Genomic DNA, 17,093 nt, shown 5'->3' on the forward strand with positions numbered 1-17,093 from the left:
AATTCTTCTTTGGATTCCTTTAAATAACAATATCTCCTTATATTTAAGGAGATATTTTTCATCTTTTGCTTCAAAAGATGAAAAAAAAATGAACTAATTTAACACATTTCTGGACAACACATGTCCAGGAGTTAGATAACTCTATATAACACTCTCTCTATATAAATATAACTATATATACATGTAACTATATATTCTATATGTATAGAATTTATATAACTATATATATTTATATAAGTATAAATAATATATAATCATTTATATAAGTATTTGTATATGTTTATATTATATATAAATTAAATATATATAAGTATATATATACGTGTGTGTATATGTATATATATATTCACTGTCTTAACCTACATCATTTGGGCTTGAACTGATAAGGTATACAAATTACTTACCATAGATGCCCCACTCTTCCCAAGTAAATTTAATTGTTTTAATAGGAAACAATTCCTTGAGCCAAAAAGAACTTAAATATCAGTGACAAGCTTGTGGTGACATTTTAAACTCTTCTGCCACATGGAAAACAGACTCTACCATCCACCTTCTCCCACACCTCAAAACAGTACTACATATTTGTGAAAGCTTTGGAGTTCCACCTATATACACCTAAGACAGTGGGACAGTCAGATGGTAGACCTCACCACCTGCCAGTCCTCCTTCTGGAGACAGTGTAGTATGGTGGAAAGTGCAATGGGTTCTGGGGTCCACAAACCTGGAATCCAATCCATTTGCTAATGTTGAGTCTTGGGCTAGTTGCTTTCCACCTCTGTGAGCTTCAGGTGTCCTCATCTGTAAAATGAAGAAAATAGGAAAACTCTCCAGGGTTGTAGTGAAGGTAACACATACAGAGCTTCAGGCCGAGTACATGACAGAGAAAGGTAAGCATGAGGAAACCCTCCTGGTAGGGGAAGTAGGACAGATTCCAAAGTTTGAAGCAGTGAAAGGAAGTATTTGTGAGATCTCTGAAAACTTTGTCTTGGGCTAGTTCTGAACATCACTATTAAGGATGGAAATTATTTTTTTCATGCATTAATTCATCTGTTAGGTACACAATTACTGAACTTCTTATCTAGGCCAGCAAGGGAGACAGACCCATATATAATTAACTATAACTATAAGACACAGATGCTATTACTGGTGAAAGAGTGAAGGGAGGGCTAGAGATGACAGTCAACAAGGTCCTAAAAACAACAGGGGACACTTCAGGTCAAGTCACATAAAGTCAGAGAGGGATTAGTAGAAAGACACTGAAGGGAAGCTTCAGGGCCACATACAAGTGGTTCACATCAATCTCTCGAGGAATATGAAGCAGAGAGCAATTGCACCTGGAGATCTGTTGGGTGGTCTCTCCATCATCATTGTAGCAAGGACTCAGAAGGGGAGTGGTCTGGGAAGTGGGTGCATTCAGGTCACAAGGGGTTCTAGGCTTTCTTCCAGACCAGCTGGACCATCACAACATGAATGGCCTTAGACACCACCAATTCAAGAGGGCAGATTAGTTATAAAGAAGAACCTGCAAGGGATAGAGAAAGATTTCTATTAACAAATCCTTCCAGATAGGATGAGGGAATCAGATTTATTGTATATTTGATAATATGAATAACCAGTCTAAAGGTTTCAAATATAAATTAGAATAGAATGATGAATGATAAAGCGATGGTTTCTTCTGTTTGATTCTATACATTCCTGATTGTGTTGTTGATGATGATGATGATGATAACAAATAATAGCAGTTACCATATCCTGTGTATTTCCTATGTGTCAGGCAATGATTTAAGCGCTTAATATTTATTTCACAACATCCCATGAGACAGACAGTATTACTATCCCCACTTAACAAATGAGCAAATGTAGAAACTGAGAGGTTAAGTAACTAGCTGAAGGCCACACAGATAGTAAGCGGTAGAGCTGGGTTTCAGACCCAGAACTGCCTACAACTCCAGAACCTCCACTCTCTCCTACTGCCTACATGCTTAATGAATCTCTAAATGGCTCTGCGGACATTCCAAAAACAAGAACTTATCAAAGTGCTCTTTACTAATCTCTATTATTGTAGAAATATTACTGACATTACTATGAAAGTAATAAATTTCTATGTCTTAAGAGTTTTAGGTCTCAAAGTGACCTTTGAGGTAAATTCAAGCAACCCTCAATTCTACAAATAAGGATCTGAGCTATCCCAAGTTTAACTGAGCTATAACGAAAATACCAATTGTTCTCATTAAAATGTTAGACAAGGTGGATCTCTTTGTTTATATTTGTTGATAGTGATGATAATTACAGTTTGAAATAAAATGACAATGTACTAACAGGATAGTATCAGCCTACCCTGGGATTTGACACAAAAGGTTGGAGTGTTTTCAAACCTCATTAACTAACTTTGTTGCTGGACAACATGGCAAAAATCAAGCGGCTACACTGGCTATTTGGCTCTCTCTTAATCATTCTGAAAATATCAAAGGTATGTCCTGGTTTATAGTACCCTTACTGGATTAACTTTTACTGAAAAACCTGGTCATCCAAAATTGAATTTATTTTTTTCCTCAAGCAGAAGCAAAACCTTTCTAAGAGTAATTGAAAATAAAAGCCTTACTCAAAAAGCAATTACAGAATAAGGCCAGTGTCAATCATTATAGAATAAGGCCATTGGCTAAAAGTAACAGAGACAGAAAGTTTGGCTGGTGGCTTTTTTTAATTGATTTATTTTTTATCCTCCCATCTTTAATAGGATAATTTTTTTTTCCATAACCAGTTTACTGGTCATTTGGAAAATATAATTTTTTAAGAAAAGACCATTTACTTTCACTGTAAAATGACAAAATGAAATCCTCAGAAGAAGTCTTCAACCTCATTAATAATTTAAAAAAACAGACTAAAATGAGATATCATGTTTATACTATGAAATCGACTAAGAGAAAAGACTTTTCCCCCCAATTCTTAATGTTGGTGGGGGTGTGAGAAAACAAACTTAACAAGTTTTAACAGTACTAGGAAATAAACTAAGGCAGTCTTTCTGGAGGCCATTTGGCAATATTCCTTACAGTGTGGTTTTTTTTTTTTGTTTTTTTTTTTTTACATTTTGGCCCTGCCGCGTGTCACGTGGGATCTTAGTTCCCCAACCAGGGATCAAAGCCCGGCTCCCTGCAGTGGAAGCACGGAGTCTTAACAACTGGACTGCCAGGGAAGTCCCTACAGTGTGTTTTTTTTTAAATATGCACTTTACACAGTAATGCCACTCCTAGGAATGTAAACTCATGTTGCCTTGTGTGCAAAGTCTTGCCTATAATGATATCGATATATGGGATGATCATTATAGCAAGGAAGGAACGAAAGAAGGAGGGAGAGAGGAAGAGAGAGAATTAAAGAAATCAAAATATCCATCAATAGGAACTGCTTAACTAAATACGGTGCAATACATTTGTAAAAAAGCAGTATTATTTTCCCATTAAAAGTGATGTTGTGGATAAATATTATTGAAATGGAAATGGATCACAAATGCTACTAGTTATTTTCTTTTTTAAACAATACAAAACTCTATGTAACTATATGCTTCCACTTATATGAACTTTAAGAACAGGCAAAACCAATCTGTAGCAATAGATATCCGAAGAGTGTTTGCCTGAGAGGGTGGAGAGCAGATGAAGAGAGCAGACTGATTTGAAAAGAGGTAAAGGAACTTTCTGGATTGATGGAAATGTTCTAACCTTGGAATATGGATGGAGGGGGAGGAGGAGGAACAGGGTGAGTACACATTCGTCAAAACTCATCAAAATATACACTTAACATCTCTATATTCCACTTTATGTAAAGTATACCTCTATTTAAATAAGGAACAAAACCTCTAAATGTACATGATCTCAATTTTATAATGAAAACAATGTTTATACATGTACATGCAGAAAAGGATTTGGAGAGGATTTTTGGGTGGTGGAATTATGTTTGTTTAACTTTTTCTTTTTTTTCAACTTGTCAACCAGCATTTTAATAGTTAAAATAAACCCAAATATACAAACATATTCAAATGTGCTACAATGACCCTCTCTTGCCCTTAATCTAGATTTTCCTTCCCACTACCTCAAAGGGTAGTGTGTGGATTACCCAAAGCATCAAGGAGCCACCTTGAGGTTCACAGAGCCCTACGTTTCCATGGAGGGATGCCACTGAGTATCCCTCCCTGGTGGAGGTCCTTCATGGTTTGCACTGGCTGGTCATTTGTTTCAACTTTCAGATAGCTTCATATGCCAAAGCCACAGCAAGAATTTGGTCATTTTGAGGCATGCATTAAGTAGATCTTATTTTTTTTTTTTTTTTTGGCTGAGCCACAAGGCACGTGGGATCTTATTTTCCCCATTGCCCCCTGCAGCGGAACTGTGGAGTCTTAACCACTGGACCGCCAGGGAAGTCCCAAGCAGATCTTATTTATAGAACCCAAACGCCTCTTAGGTCCAGAGGAGGAAGCTTCAAATCACAGAAGGCAAAGCAAATGTTTTATGGCATGTGTCCTGCCAAGCTTCTAAGAATAGTTATGCCATTAGTTCCAACCCCATAAGCAGCTCGGCCTGAGCCCCACCCACTCCAGTAAGCCTATTACAGATAAATTAACCCATCATTATGGGACAGGGAAGCCTTCTCTGCCAGGTGTGCTCATGGCCAAGGCTGGGTGTCTGCCACCTCTGGATGGTAGCAGCTCATGTTCACATGCAGCCCAGGAATCTCAGCATGGGCTGCTGGGTGGTTACCCATGCAGGCACAATTACCTACTAACAATAACAGCACAAACCACCTGGGGGCAGTTAGTTGATGGGTAAAGAAGATGAAACAAAATTACATTCCTCCTCCTTAAAACCCCTGCATGATGGATACAAATTGAGAACTGTGGTAGGTGGGAACAAGTGAAAACAGAAATCCAGCCTTTCCTTGGGATACAGCCAAGGAAGCTGGTGAACAAACCGTACTAAGAGAAGTTTGCACTCAACAACCTGGCTTGGATCTGGACAAGGATGCCCACAGGATCCATCTAACTAGCCCACTGGACAGCTTGCCAAAGATGTCCCACAGGACCTCAGACTTACCTGGTCTCAAATTGAACATCCCTGCACTGCCTCTACCTTGCTACTTCTTTTGCAAAGTCCCCATCTCAGTAAATGACACCCCAATCTACCCCTTTACCAGAGCAAGAACCTAGAAGCCATTTTATACTTCTTCCTCCTTCATCTTCCACACATGATCCGTTACCAAGTCCTACAGATTCTATCTTCTAAATAATCTTTCTGACCAGCCTTTCCCTCCAGTTTGTGCCACCGTCACAAAACTTGTTCTCTACTTTACTGCATGGCTGACCTTCCCAAATTACAAATGGCATCATGCCATTGCCCTATTCCAGTCCGTCCTTTGCTCTCCATCATCTACCCAGAGGTGTCTTGAGACAATGCCTTCACTACCAGGTATTTAAATACCTTCACTGCTCGGTATTTAAATATGTGAAGTCGTGATTTGATATAGCCAAGTAAGAGGCACTAAGGACCTGGAAAAGACCTGTCCCACTTAAAGGCGTTCAAACCTAAAACTATTTTACAACAGCTGCACCAGCTCAGTAAAACTCTTTCTGAAGTCATTTTGATACTTCTGTCTACACAACAGAGTCCAAACTCACTAGCCTGCATTTTTTAAGTCGGTGAGGTAGCTAGTGTCTGCTTCTTTGGCCTTGTCTTCAGCTATTCTCATCAAGCAGCTTTCGTTTTCCTGAAGATTCTCTTTCACACAGCAGTGCTTTTGAACATGACCTTCCCTTAGCCTGGGCCCGTCTTCTTTCCCTATCTTGCCTGGACACTCTCATTTTAAGACCTCTGCTGCCAGCCTTCCTGGAGACCCAGGGAGAGTAGTACTCTGGACATACATCTGTTATTGTTCTACATCCGTTATTGTTCTTCTTTCTCAACCTGCAACCATTTATTTTTCTTCCCTACTAGACAGTACTTAGGGGACTTGTCTAAAATTGCACAAATTATATGCTACAAAATAAACAGCAAAGGCAAACTTTTCCTAGAGACAATTTTCCTCAACATTTTTTTAAAATTTATTAATTAATTTATTTACTTTTGGCTGCGTTGGGTCCTCGTTGGGTCCCGCTGCCCTGCGGGTTTTCTCTAGTTGCGGTGAGCGGGGGCTACTCTTCGTTGCAGTGCGCGGGCTTCTCATTGAGGTGGCTCTTGTTGCAGAGCACAGGCTCTAGGCGTCTGAGCTTCAGTACTTACGGCACATGGGCTCAGTAGTTGTGGCTCACAGGATCTAGAGCGCAGTCTCAGTAGTTGTGGCACATGGGTTTAGTTGCTCCGTGGCACGTGGAATCTTCCCGGACCAGGGCTCGAACCCATGTCCCCTGCATTGGCAGGTGGATTCTTAACCACTGCGTCACCAGGGAAGTCCTCCTCCTCAACATTTTAAAGATTGAGAAAATATTGTTTGAATATCACAGAACACATTTTTTTTTTTTTTGGTGTTAATTTTGGGTGTCCTTAGAGAGCTAATGGAGATTTTAGGGGGCCTCTGAATATGCACTACTCTATGTCTTTAGACAGTCTCTGCCCACGAAACCTTTAGTGAATATGATATTGCAACACTCTTATGCCAGAAAAGCTGCTTTAGGCCTTGATCAATTTCACAAAATGTTAACTGGGTAATATTAATTATTATCGTGAATTTTCAGTCTTCAAAAGAGAGAAAGGAAGAAAGAAACTGTTACATGCTCCAGTACCTTTTAAAAAGTCACTCTAAGAAATAAAAGGGAACTCAACTCCACTCCCACAACTGGGTCACAAGCTCCATTGGCTGAAGTAGTTGAGTGCTCAGTCACATGAAATAGTTCTATTTCTCAGAACTTGTCCAAAGGGATCTCTTCTACCTGCAGAGATAGAAGTATGGAAAAAAGAATCTTTCCAATACCTTTAAGTTTGACCTGCTTCATTTTTTTCCTCCCTTCCTGTCCATTGATTTAAGTCATTGGAGAGGCATGGAAATAAAATGGGAAGTTGGAAAGGGAAGAGATAGTGAAGGATGAAGGGGAGGGCAGTAATGGGGGGGCTTTCGAGGTATCTATGCCTGCAGTGGCTAAGGTTAAATGAAGTCAACCACAAAGCTACAGTAACCTCACCACTTCCTACTTTGCACGTAACAGGCTGAGCTCTAGCTCTGACTTAAAGGTGAATGGTCTGGAGTGAACTCATTCGTTGTACACCAGTTCCTTCCAGAATTTTTTTAAATCATTATTGTTGGGATTACACATGCTTTTATTCTTACTAACCAATGTGAAAGCAATTAAGATTTGGCTGGGGGAAGAAATACAGAGAGGGGCTTCCCTGGTGGCGCAGTGGTTGAGAATCTACCTGCCAATGCAGGGGACACAGGTTCAAGCCCTGGTCTGGGAAGATCCCACATGCTGTGGAGCAGCTGGGCCCGTGAGCCACAATTACTGAGCCTGCGCGTCTGGAGCCTGTGCTCCGCAACAAGAGAGGCCGCGATAGTGAGAGGCCCGCGCACCGTGATGAAGAGTGGCCCCCGCTTGCCACAACTAGAGAAAGCCCTCACACAGAAACGAAGACCCAACACAGCCATAAATAAATAATTTTTTTAAAAAATTAAAAAAATAAAAAAAAAGAAATAGAGACACTCTATTCTAACATAAAAACAAACATGCTCATGATAGAAAACTGGGAAAATACAGAAAAGTGTAAAGAAAAAAACCCCACCTATACTCAAGGATCTATATATAATTATGACTATATTGTATGTACTTTTTACACTTTAACTTTGTAACAAGTTCTTGCCTTGTTTTTAGAAACTACTTAAACAGTTTTTTATAGTTACATAGTAAACTTTGAAGTGGATATTGTAATTTATATAACCATTTCTCTACTACTAGACATTTTGGTTTTTTTCAAATATTTTGGAATAATAATATGGATTTAACCCTTTTAAAAGCTCTCAATACCAGAAATGAGTAAACGAGAACTCCTCCATGAAGGTGTAGGCAGCAGTAGGAGAAAAGTTTAGAAAGTACCGTAGCCATTGGTTTCCTTTAGCCAAGAAAAATAGGTACAATATCATGAATTATGGACAAAAGCAGGAAATACTCTGAAATTTCCTCAAGAAAAATGTATTTAAGCCTCTGTTGACTTGAAGGTGGGACCAGTTCTAGGAAGGCTTTGGTGGAAGAGAGGAATGTTGAAAAAGGAGTACAAATAAATGAGAGGTGGTGTAAAGACATGCAGTTGGGAAAAAGAAAACTCAGGCTCTCATGTGACACCTCGCAGAGTTTTTCTCCCATCGCTGCTTTTGATGGTGACTAGACTGTCTGATAAGCTTTGCCACAAGTCCTTAGGTGGAACACTTTCTTAAACAAAGAACTTTAACAGCCATTTGTTGACAGCAATCTCCTTTCTACCCTGTCTTTCACCAAATCATTCATCTTTTCCTATGCTCTTTAAACTTTACCAGCAACAGAGTAGGGGGCAGATGTTATTGCACAGAATCCACATGGCTGGAATCACACTGTGGGAAGGAATGCTTTGAAAGTGATATAGAATTTAGGGTCTCCCTAAAACCTAATTTCCCTGGATTTTTGTGGCAGTCTGGGGAAAACAAAATGCTATTTTCATTATACTTTCATTTGATTCTCACTTAAATCAAGTTTTTTTCTTATAAAGTTACCTTAAAATTTTGAGTTCATTCTGTTTTGCCAAAAGTGTTTCCAATTATTATCACAGTTTGTCTTCACAAAACCCTGAGAGATGGGTAGGCAGGTATTAATACCTCCATTTCTGAAAGAAAAAAATAGATGAATAAAGTCACTGCCACCAGAACCCAGATGTCTTGTCTTTTGGCCCAGTGTGCCTTTTCCTACAGACTGTCACAGTGGTTTTGGCAAATGGTATTGTTAGAAAGCCTATGGAGACATGGCTTGCGCTTCTGTGATCAGATATCTCAAAATGGCTTTGTACTTCAGTTTCAAACCTAACATATAAACCCTGAGTATTTTCCTCAAGCACATTTTGATGTATTCTGTCTTAAAACATCCCTAAGTTTCTTCAAATGTGAATTTAAAAATTTTCTCATCTAATTAACCTACATATAAGTAGGAATCAAAGATAAATTTACCATTAATTTTTCCAAAAAGTTAAAAGGGATAAAAATGAATCTTCACATATAGTACCATATTTGAAAAACTATGGTTGACATTTAAATGGCAAACAAAACTAGGAAATGCAAGTGCGTCTCTTAAATATAGAAGAAAACTACACTATGTGTGGCTTAAATAAGTGAATATTTATCCTAACATTTCCAAACTCTGTCAAATAAGGTAGAACAATACTTTTTTTTTTTTGATGACTAGATACATAAAGGTTCAGCCTGAAAAATTCGTCAGTAGAAAATGCATCTGTGTATGGATGTTTGCCTTTTAAACTGTGACTTTTATAGAAAACTGAAATACAAAAGACTCTTGGAGAACATAAAACTGAAATAGAAGACATCTTCTATACACAACACTTTAATGTATTACTAATTTTCTTTTCAAAAATGAAAGGAAAAGTGATAATGAAAGCTACTTTCATTAGCGATGGGGGGAGTCTGTGTGTGCGTGCATGTGTGTATGCACATGTGTGTTATTGTTGAAGAGCAGTTTCCAAGAGCCTTCAACTAGCCTCTGAATGTGGTTATAATTTGGCACTTGACCACGCTGAATTAAACGCTCTGCTCTATACTGCTGTACTACTTTGTACTGTTTCATGTTTCCTGGAAAGACTGCAAGTATCTTTGAAACAGGAGGGAAGAGGACAGGGCACAACCTTTGAAAAAATGACATAGACTGAGGACATTACATAAACTGATTAGAATCAAATGGGTCGGGCTTCCCTGGTGGCGCAGTGGTTAAGAATCTGCCTGCCAATGCAGGGAACACGGGTTCGAGCCCTGGTCTGGGAAGATCCCACATGCCGCGGAGCGATTAAGCCCGTGAGCCACAACTACTGAGCCTGCGCGTCTGGAGCCTGTGCTCCGCAAAGAGAGAGGCCGTGACTGTGAGAGGCCCGCGCACCGCGATGAAGAGTGGCCCCCCGCTCTCCGCAACTGGAGAAAGCCCTCGCACAGAAACGAAGACCCAACACAGCCAAAAATAAATATAAATAAATTAAAAAAAAAAAAAAAAAAAAAGAATCAAATGGGTCCAAGATGGCAGACAAGTCAACTTCCACTAGACCTTGAGCCTCATTATACGCTCACTGTAACACATTAGCAGGCTAAATGACACACCCACAGGCGCCATGACAGTTCCAAGGCCAACCATAATGGTCAAAAAGTGGGCAGAGGTCCAATTCCTGGAAATCCCTGCCCCTTCCTGAAATAGCTGGAATACTCCTCCAACTCATTAGCCTATGAAATTACCCACACCTATAAAAACTGACAACCCCGTACCCTGGTGCCTTTCTCACCTTCTGAGATGGCTCACACTCTGTCTGTGGAGTATGTTTCTCTCTAAATAAATCCACTTCTTACCTATCACTTTGTCTCTCACTGAATTCTTTCTGCAATGAGACATCAAGAACCTGAGCTTCATTAAGTCCTGAAACCAGGTGTGTGATCTCAGTTGGAAGACTGTGGGTTTTGGCCGGGTTTGAGTCCCAGCCGCATGGGTTCAAGTCCCAATCTGGGTTTTGGCCGGGTTTGAGTCCCGGCACGTGGGTTCAAGTCCCAATCTGAGGTGCATGATTTCATCTTCAGGTTAAGAACTCTGGCTTCTATATCTTTTGTATCCTCCACAGTGCCTGCCACAATGTCTGTATTGAACTTAAAGAAATAAATTCATCCAGTGTTCCATGAAAACCAGTCCTACTAACCATCCAATCTTTGAAATAAATTATTCTCATTCTCTGAACTATAAAACCAAATGTTATTATTATTTTGTGGAACATCTTGACCCTACAATAATCTGCATTTGTATATGGTTTCAAGATGATGATGATGACGATGATGACAGTGATGATGATGATAAATAATCACTTTTCTGTGTCACTCCCTGAAGATTTTAAAGCCTCACACAATTTGTAAATGTAATGGCGGCAGTAAGAAAGTAACAGAAAGCAGGGAGTCCATCATCCTTGAATCTCTTGTAAGTTGTCCATAGGGTATGGAGAGACCCCTTAGGAAGGAGAGTTGGAGTAATCACATAGTTACCTGGGAGCTCAGACACATTAACTCATATTGATATATAACTGTTACTGGGAAACTTCTTGTCTTACCCAAATCTAAAATTAATTCCTTTTCACGTGACAGGTATTTACTAAAACTGCCTTCATTGTGTTCTATCTGTTCCTCTTTCCTGGTTCTAGACAATTTCTGTCCCTACATCTGGATTCTGATTTATAAGCTTATGACCAACCCATGACTGTAATATCTTATTATTGAACCCCACATCTGGGTTATTGACAGTGTCACCTGATTCCAACTTTGACTCTAGCTTCCTAACAAAAGATTCAGACTCCTATTGCCCTTGTCCAGGATTTTTAGGTGGGTCCGTTTCAGGTAGTGGTTCTTAATCCTATTGAGGGGTTCCCTGAAAAATGTATGAAAGCTGTGAACTCATCCCCTCTAAAAAAGACATATTTGTACACAAACACAAACAGATCTGCGTACAATTTCAAGAGATTCATGATCCTTTAGAGGCTCCTTTTAAGGGACATCTACTGGTAGGTTAACCTATAGTATAAAAAAAAAAAAACTGCATCTGTTTTAGTCACTACAAACAGATGCAATTAACCTTTGCTGGAGTCTGAGAAAAGACAGGGCTTGTCTTTATCACTTCCAAGATTTTCCTCCTAAAAAAATCACCAAAGTGGGCTTCCCTGGTGGCGCAGTGGTTGAGAGTCTGCCTGCCGATGCGGGGGACACGGGTTCGAGCCCTGGTCCGGGAGGATCCCACATGCCGCGGAGCAACTGAGCCCGTGCGCCACAACTACTGAGCCTGCGCGTCCGGAGCCGTGCTCTGCAAAGAAAGGCCGCGACAGTGAGAGGCCTGCGCACCGCGATGAAGAGTGGCCCCCGCTCGCCACAACTGGAGAAGGCCCTCGCACAGAAACGAAGAACCAACACAGCCAAAAATAAATAAATAAATAAATTTAAAAAAAAAAATCACCAAAGTAATATATGTACATTGTAGAAATGTTGGAAAGTGAGGAAAAGCATAAATAAGAATTTTCAAATCACTCACAATCCCAGCACTAAAGATACCCAATTATCAATATTTTAGTGTACTAATTTCCAGTCTTTTTTAATTCATATTTGTTAGACTTTCACAACATCCTTCCTTCAAATTCTCCTTCACTTTTATATAAGAACCTGTTGTGCATTCAAAGACTTAGTTCAATCTTCAGGCGTGTAAGAAACTTCCAGGTTGCCTAGGACTTGTCCAAGGCCTGCAAACTTTTGAGCTCTGAGTACAAATTTACCTCCCAGTTATCTCTATCTAAACAAAACATGGTCTCTAGCTGAAGGTTAGGCGTCCATCAGAGATTGCTCTTGTGTCTTCTGGTTATTAGTTCTGCCATCAATGTTTGTCACTGTGATGATAATTATAGTTCTGGAATCCTGAGTTCAACTCTTATCTCCACTGCCACCTTCTAATTTTGTGAACTGGATAAATTACTTAATTCATCTGTGCTTCAATATCTCATCTGTAAGATGGGAATGATGATGGAGAATAAATGAGTACGTGGAAAGTATGTAGAACAGACTGTTACCCAGGAAGCACTCAATAGATGCTAGCTATCACTGTTATCATTTATATATTGTTGTTGTTTCCATTCCTCCATGATGTTTTCTGCGTTGTTAGTTCTACTGTCACTGTTGATTGAAGAGGTAAAGACTCTCCTTTTTAAACATGATCACAGCCCCCAAGAGTAACAATAGTTGCTTAATATAAAATATTCGGTGTTCATATTCCCTAATTGTCTTCCAAATGTCTTTTGTTGTTGTTTGTTTGAATCTAGAGCAAAACAAGGTCTATACATTGCAACTGATTAACATGCATTCTCTTATGAGCAAACATTCTTTTTTTAGCCTTTACCCCCAAACAAAAATGCAGAATTTGTTTTTGTTTATGTAGCAAAAAACAACCTTCTTCGAATGAAGCAGAAGTTCAAAATGCTGTCCTGGAGGAGTGGGTGAAAATGTCAAGTCATTGCCTTTACTGAGTAGATAAACACTTGGCATATACCTTTCTCTGAATGATAAAGAAGGAAAGGAGGAAGTGTGCTTCCCTGTAAACTTTTTTATTAGCCACAGAGAACTGAGTACAAACATGATGCTCCTGAAACAAAGTGCTCTACAGTAAATAGGAACTGAGGAAATAGAAAATGGATTGTAAATCTGGAAACCATTTCTCTATTTCAGTGAAGAGAAGATTATAAATGGCCAACCCAAATAGTCTGCTTTTAAAGTTTCACAAACGCTGGTTGGATTGATGAATCCTTCTTAGGATTTTTAATCCTAAAGCTCGAATCTAATTTAAAGTTTTTGAATTTTCAAACTTTGCTCACTCCATTTTAGTCTGTGCCTTTGGTAAAAGAAAAAAAAATCACTTTAGGTGATATAAAATTAATCAAGAGTTCCACTTTCAGGTCTCATTGTAAGACTGCCTCTTCCAGATTCCACCTTAAACAAAGCCCCTTTTTCATTTTAAAATGGAAAGAAACCCCAGAATACAACACACACAAAATAGTAATTACCACGTAATAGAAGAAGCAGGATAAGCACACAGTAATACAGTGCAGGAGTTAAGAATGTGGGCTGCAAAGAGAGAACGCTGTCCTCTGTTTCTTTGCCTGTAAAACGAGGACAATAAATAGAAGCTGCTTCATAGGGCTGCTGCTGGGATCACTCATGAGATCATGAGAAGCACCCAGCACTGGCTAACACTCTGTAAAGACTGGTTATTATTATGATGAGAAAGACACAGGAAGGGATCTTTTGTCACAGCTGGTTTTATCAGGAGAGGAGCTTACTTCATGGTAACAGTGTGAGTCAGTTACCAGAGAAGGCAGCAAGCTCCCTGCACACATCCCTGTCACACCGCCTCCAAGACACTCTACTACTATTAACAATACATTGTTAAAAGAACCCAGGTAAAAGAACTATCCTACACAGGCAGTGTTCAACGGTTTCCCTCTCTGGTGTTCTAAACATTTGAAAATAGTACAAGAAATGGCTCTGTGTATAGTAAGTTCTAGGTAAGACAATACTGTGGTAAGTGAACTAAACAGAGATTAACCTGAAATTGGACTCTGATCCCCAAGGGAACCGGCCGGTGCAGCCCAGTCCTTACTGGCCCTGAGGAGGAAAAACAACCTTGCTTCCATCTCCACTGTGATCTGACTAGATATGATCTAAGCTTTGAACAGTACATTTCAGATGGTGCATAATACGCATTAGACAACACTAAGCAGGGAGCTTCAGGATGGGGTGTGCACCCTAATACTGAGGAACCGACACAAGAAAATGAAGACCTAACGTTTGTAATTCAGCCTTTCACTATTCTCTCATTTCAGTCACACAAGTTTCCTTTTCTGTTAGGTCCCTCTCAAATAACTGCAATAATATAGTAAGTTAATCAGTTAACAAAAAGGGGAGGGGGTAGTTATTCATAGTATCAAAACATTTTTCATTTTAAATGATTTGTTGCATAATTCCTTTTAAATAGACCTTCCCTCACAGTGTGAGAATCCGCAGCCCTCCCCAAGCACCTGGCCCTCTCCATTACTCCTCTTACTCCTTGAGAAAAGGAGGGAGAAAGAGATCTCCAATGAAAATTTCCTCGTTAATAACTTAATCTTATGTTTCTTTAAATGCTTTCTAGTTTTAAAGGATTTTCAGACCCACTGTGACATCTTAGTTAAGCTTTGTACAAGGTGGTATAAATCATATTATACCCACTTGAGAGGTGAGAAAAGCTACATATAGTAATTGGGTACATATGAGACCTGAACTCAAGATCTTTTCCACCAAGTCCTATGGGCTGGAGCTGGAAGCAAGGGGCCCTGTACTCCTGCTCACTAGTTTCGTGCTGCTGCCTTTCCTGCCTTTGGTGAGTTGGTTCCAGGCATCTTCCTCATTCCTCCCCAGTTAATTCTGATTCATGCTTCAGCTCATGTAATTACTAAAACAGGAAGGACTTGAGTGAACCAACATTCAGTCAATCAGCATTTAGTGAACGCCAACTAGAAGCCAGACCTTTGAAGAGTTTTAAGCAAAGAGAAACGTAATCTTCCTCGTCACTTAAAAAGACTACAGTGAGACTATCACTTTATCAATTTGAGCCAATTATCTAAAAATAATATTTGCATATTAGCTGTACTGGTGTCCCTAACTAGCTGCGCTCTATCCCTGTTTGTAACTCTGGAAATAAACTTCAAGTGGTTTCTTTAAGAAAGCTAAGGCTTAGAAAATGTCTCTGCACAGACTTGATAAGGTTTCCAATTGCACCTTGGTAAAAATCTCATTTCTTAAATCACTTATTCAACATTAAGTCATTGTACAAACTTGCAGCTGCTAGGCTCTGAGGGCAAGAAGATGAGTTAGATGCAACAGTCCTTAACCTGAAGGAGGTCAGAGCCTAGAAAAAGAAGACCAATGCCCACTTTGAGCTCTCCAAGGGCCCCCAGGCTCTGAACGGTCAGCCCTCACAGTTCCCTGGGCCAGAGATGGAACCCACCTCCCCACACCCATGGTGCAGGCACACTGGCCTTTTTCTTTCATTTCTACAAACTCTCCTCACTCCCTCCTCCTCTGGACTTTGCATAAGTCCCAGTTCCCCCAGCCTTAAAACTTCACCTGGCTCCCAGTCTATTTAGCTCCTACTCCTCCTTCAGCCTCAGCTCCTGCCCTGCTGCCTTCTCTGACTTGCAGATCTGGTCAAATCTCCCCATAAAACCCTCTACCACCTGAGACCTTGTCACATTTGTCGTTTTACATGTACTTGTGTGATTGTCTGCTCTCAGGTGCCTACGTTCCTGGCACGGCAGGGGCTGGTTTTAGATGCCAGCGCCTGGCACTCAGTAGGCCCTCCAGGAATGAAGACTGAACTGTTAAATGGGGCTGGACCTAAGCGGCCCGGGCTCTGTGGACAGGACAGGATGGAGGGGGTGAGGGGCTCCCCTGAGCTTCCGTACCACCTTCCTTAACACTAAGACAGGCCTCCTGGCTCCCATCTTGGCGCTTGCATGAAAACGTAAAAGTTGTCTGTCCCAAGTCCCCGAGAGACTGTAGCCCCTAGAGAGCAGACATTCCACTCTATTTAGCGTTGTGACCCCAGCACCTGGCTGTGCCTGTTAACTCAGCATGAGATACACTTAGGAGATATTAGCCATTGCCGGCATTAATGAATGCATTCTGGAGGGTGGGACAAAGTGAGAGACGTTATCCAGGGCTTCAAACAAACGTTTAAGCTTGAATTGACTCTTGAGAGAATACAAGCGACGCTACCCCCAACCAAAGACTGAAAAACAAAAAGGAAATCTGCCTTCTCCCTGCCCCTGCAAAACAGAAACGGTAAAACCTCTTAACCAACGTCTTCACCTTTCCAGGCCTCCACTCTCTTCTGTCCCCGCACTTGACGGGCGCTCTCTGGACGTGTACACAGTCACTGCGGAGACTGCCATCGCGGCGACGCCGCCAGGCATTTTCTGACCAGGGAGCGACTTTGCTGAGGAGGTATGTGGTTAGACCCCCTCTCGCGGAGAGGCTATTTAAGACCCTCACAGAGAAAATAACGGGATTTATAAACAGGGAGGTAAGGGTCTTTGCTCTGTCCCTTCGCTGGCATTTTGGAGCCCGGTCCTCCCACGCCGAGCTGCAGCTCTAACCCTCCGGCCCCGACGAAGCCCAGCAGCCTGAAAGCCGAGGAACCGTCCCCACCGCCCCTCCCCCGCCGCAGCCGTCTCGGCACGCAGGCGCGGAGGCGCGCGCAGGGCGGCGCGCCTGGGGGGGGGGGCGGGGCGTGCGCGGTCCCCTTAAATAGGGCGGAGGGGGCGGTGCGAAGC

The 17,093-nt window shown here is 40.9% G+C and overlaps 1 long non-coding RNA gene across 1 annotated transcript; it reads right to left on the reverse strand.

Annotated features, from left to right (window-relative positions):
* Positions 1–735: 735 nt before the first annotated feature.
* On the reverse strand, positions 736–17,035 carry LOC132372647 (uncharacterized). The gene is made up of 3 exons (XR_009505218.1): positions 16,630–17,035; positions 1,335–1,522; positions 736–798 (listed from the first exon to the last, which is right to left on the reverse strand). It is a non-coding gene; the product is annotated as an uncharacterized LOC132372647 (long non-coding RNA).
* Between the last annotated feature and the right edge of the window lie 58 nt (positions 17,036–17,093).

This window comes from Balaenoptera ricei, chromosome 10 (genome assembly GCF_028023285.1).
Source record: "Balaenoptera ricei isolate mBalRic1 chromosome 10, mBalRic1.hap2, whole genome shotgun sequence".
Taxonomy (NCBI): domain Eukaryota; kingdom Metazoa; phylum Chordata; class Mammalia; order Artiodactyla; family Balaenopteridae; genus Balaenoptera; species Balaenoptera ricei.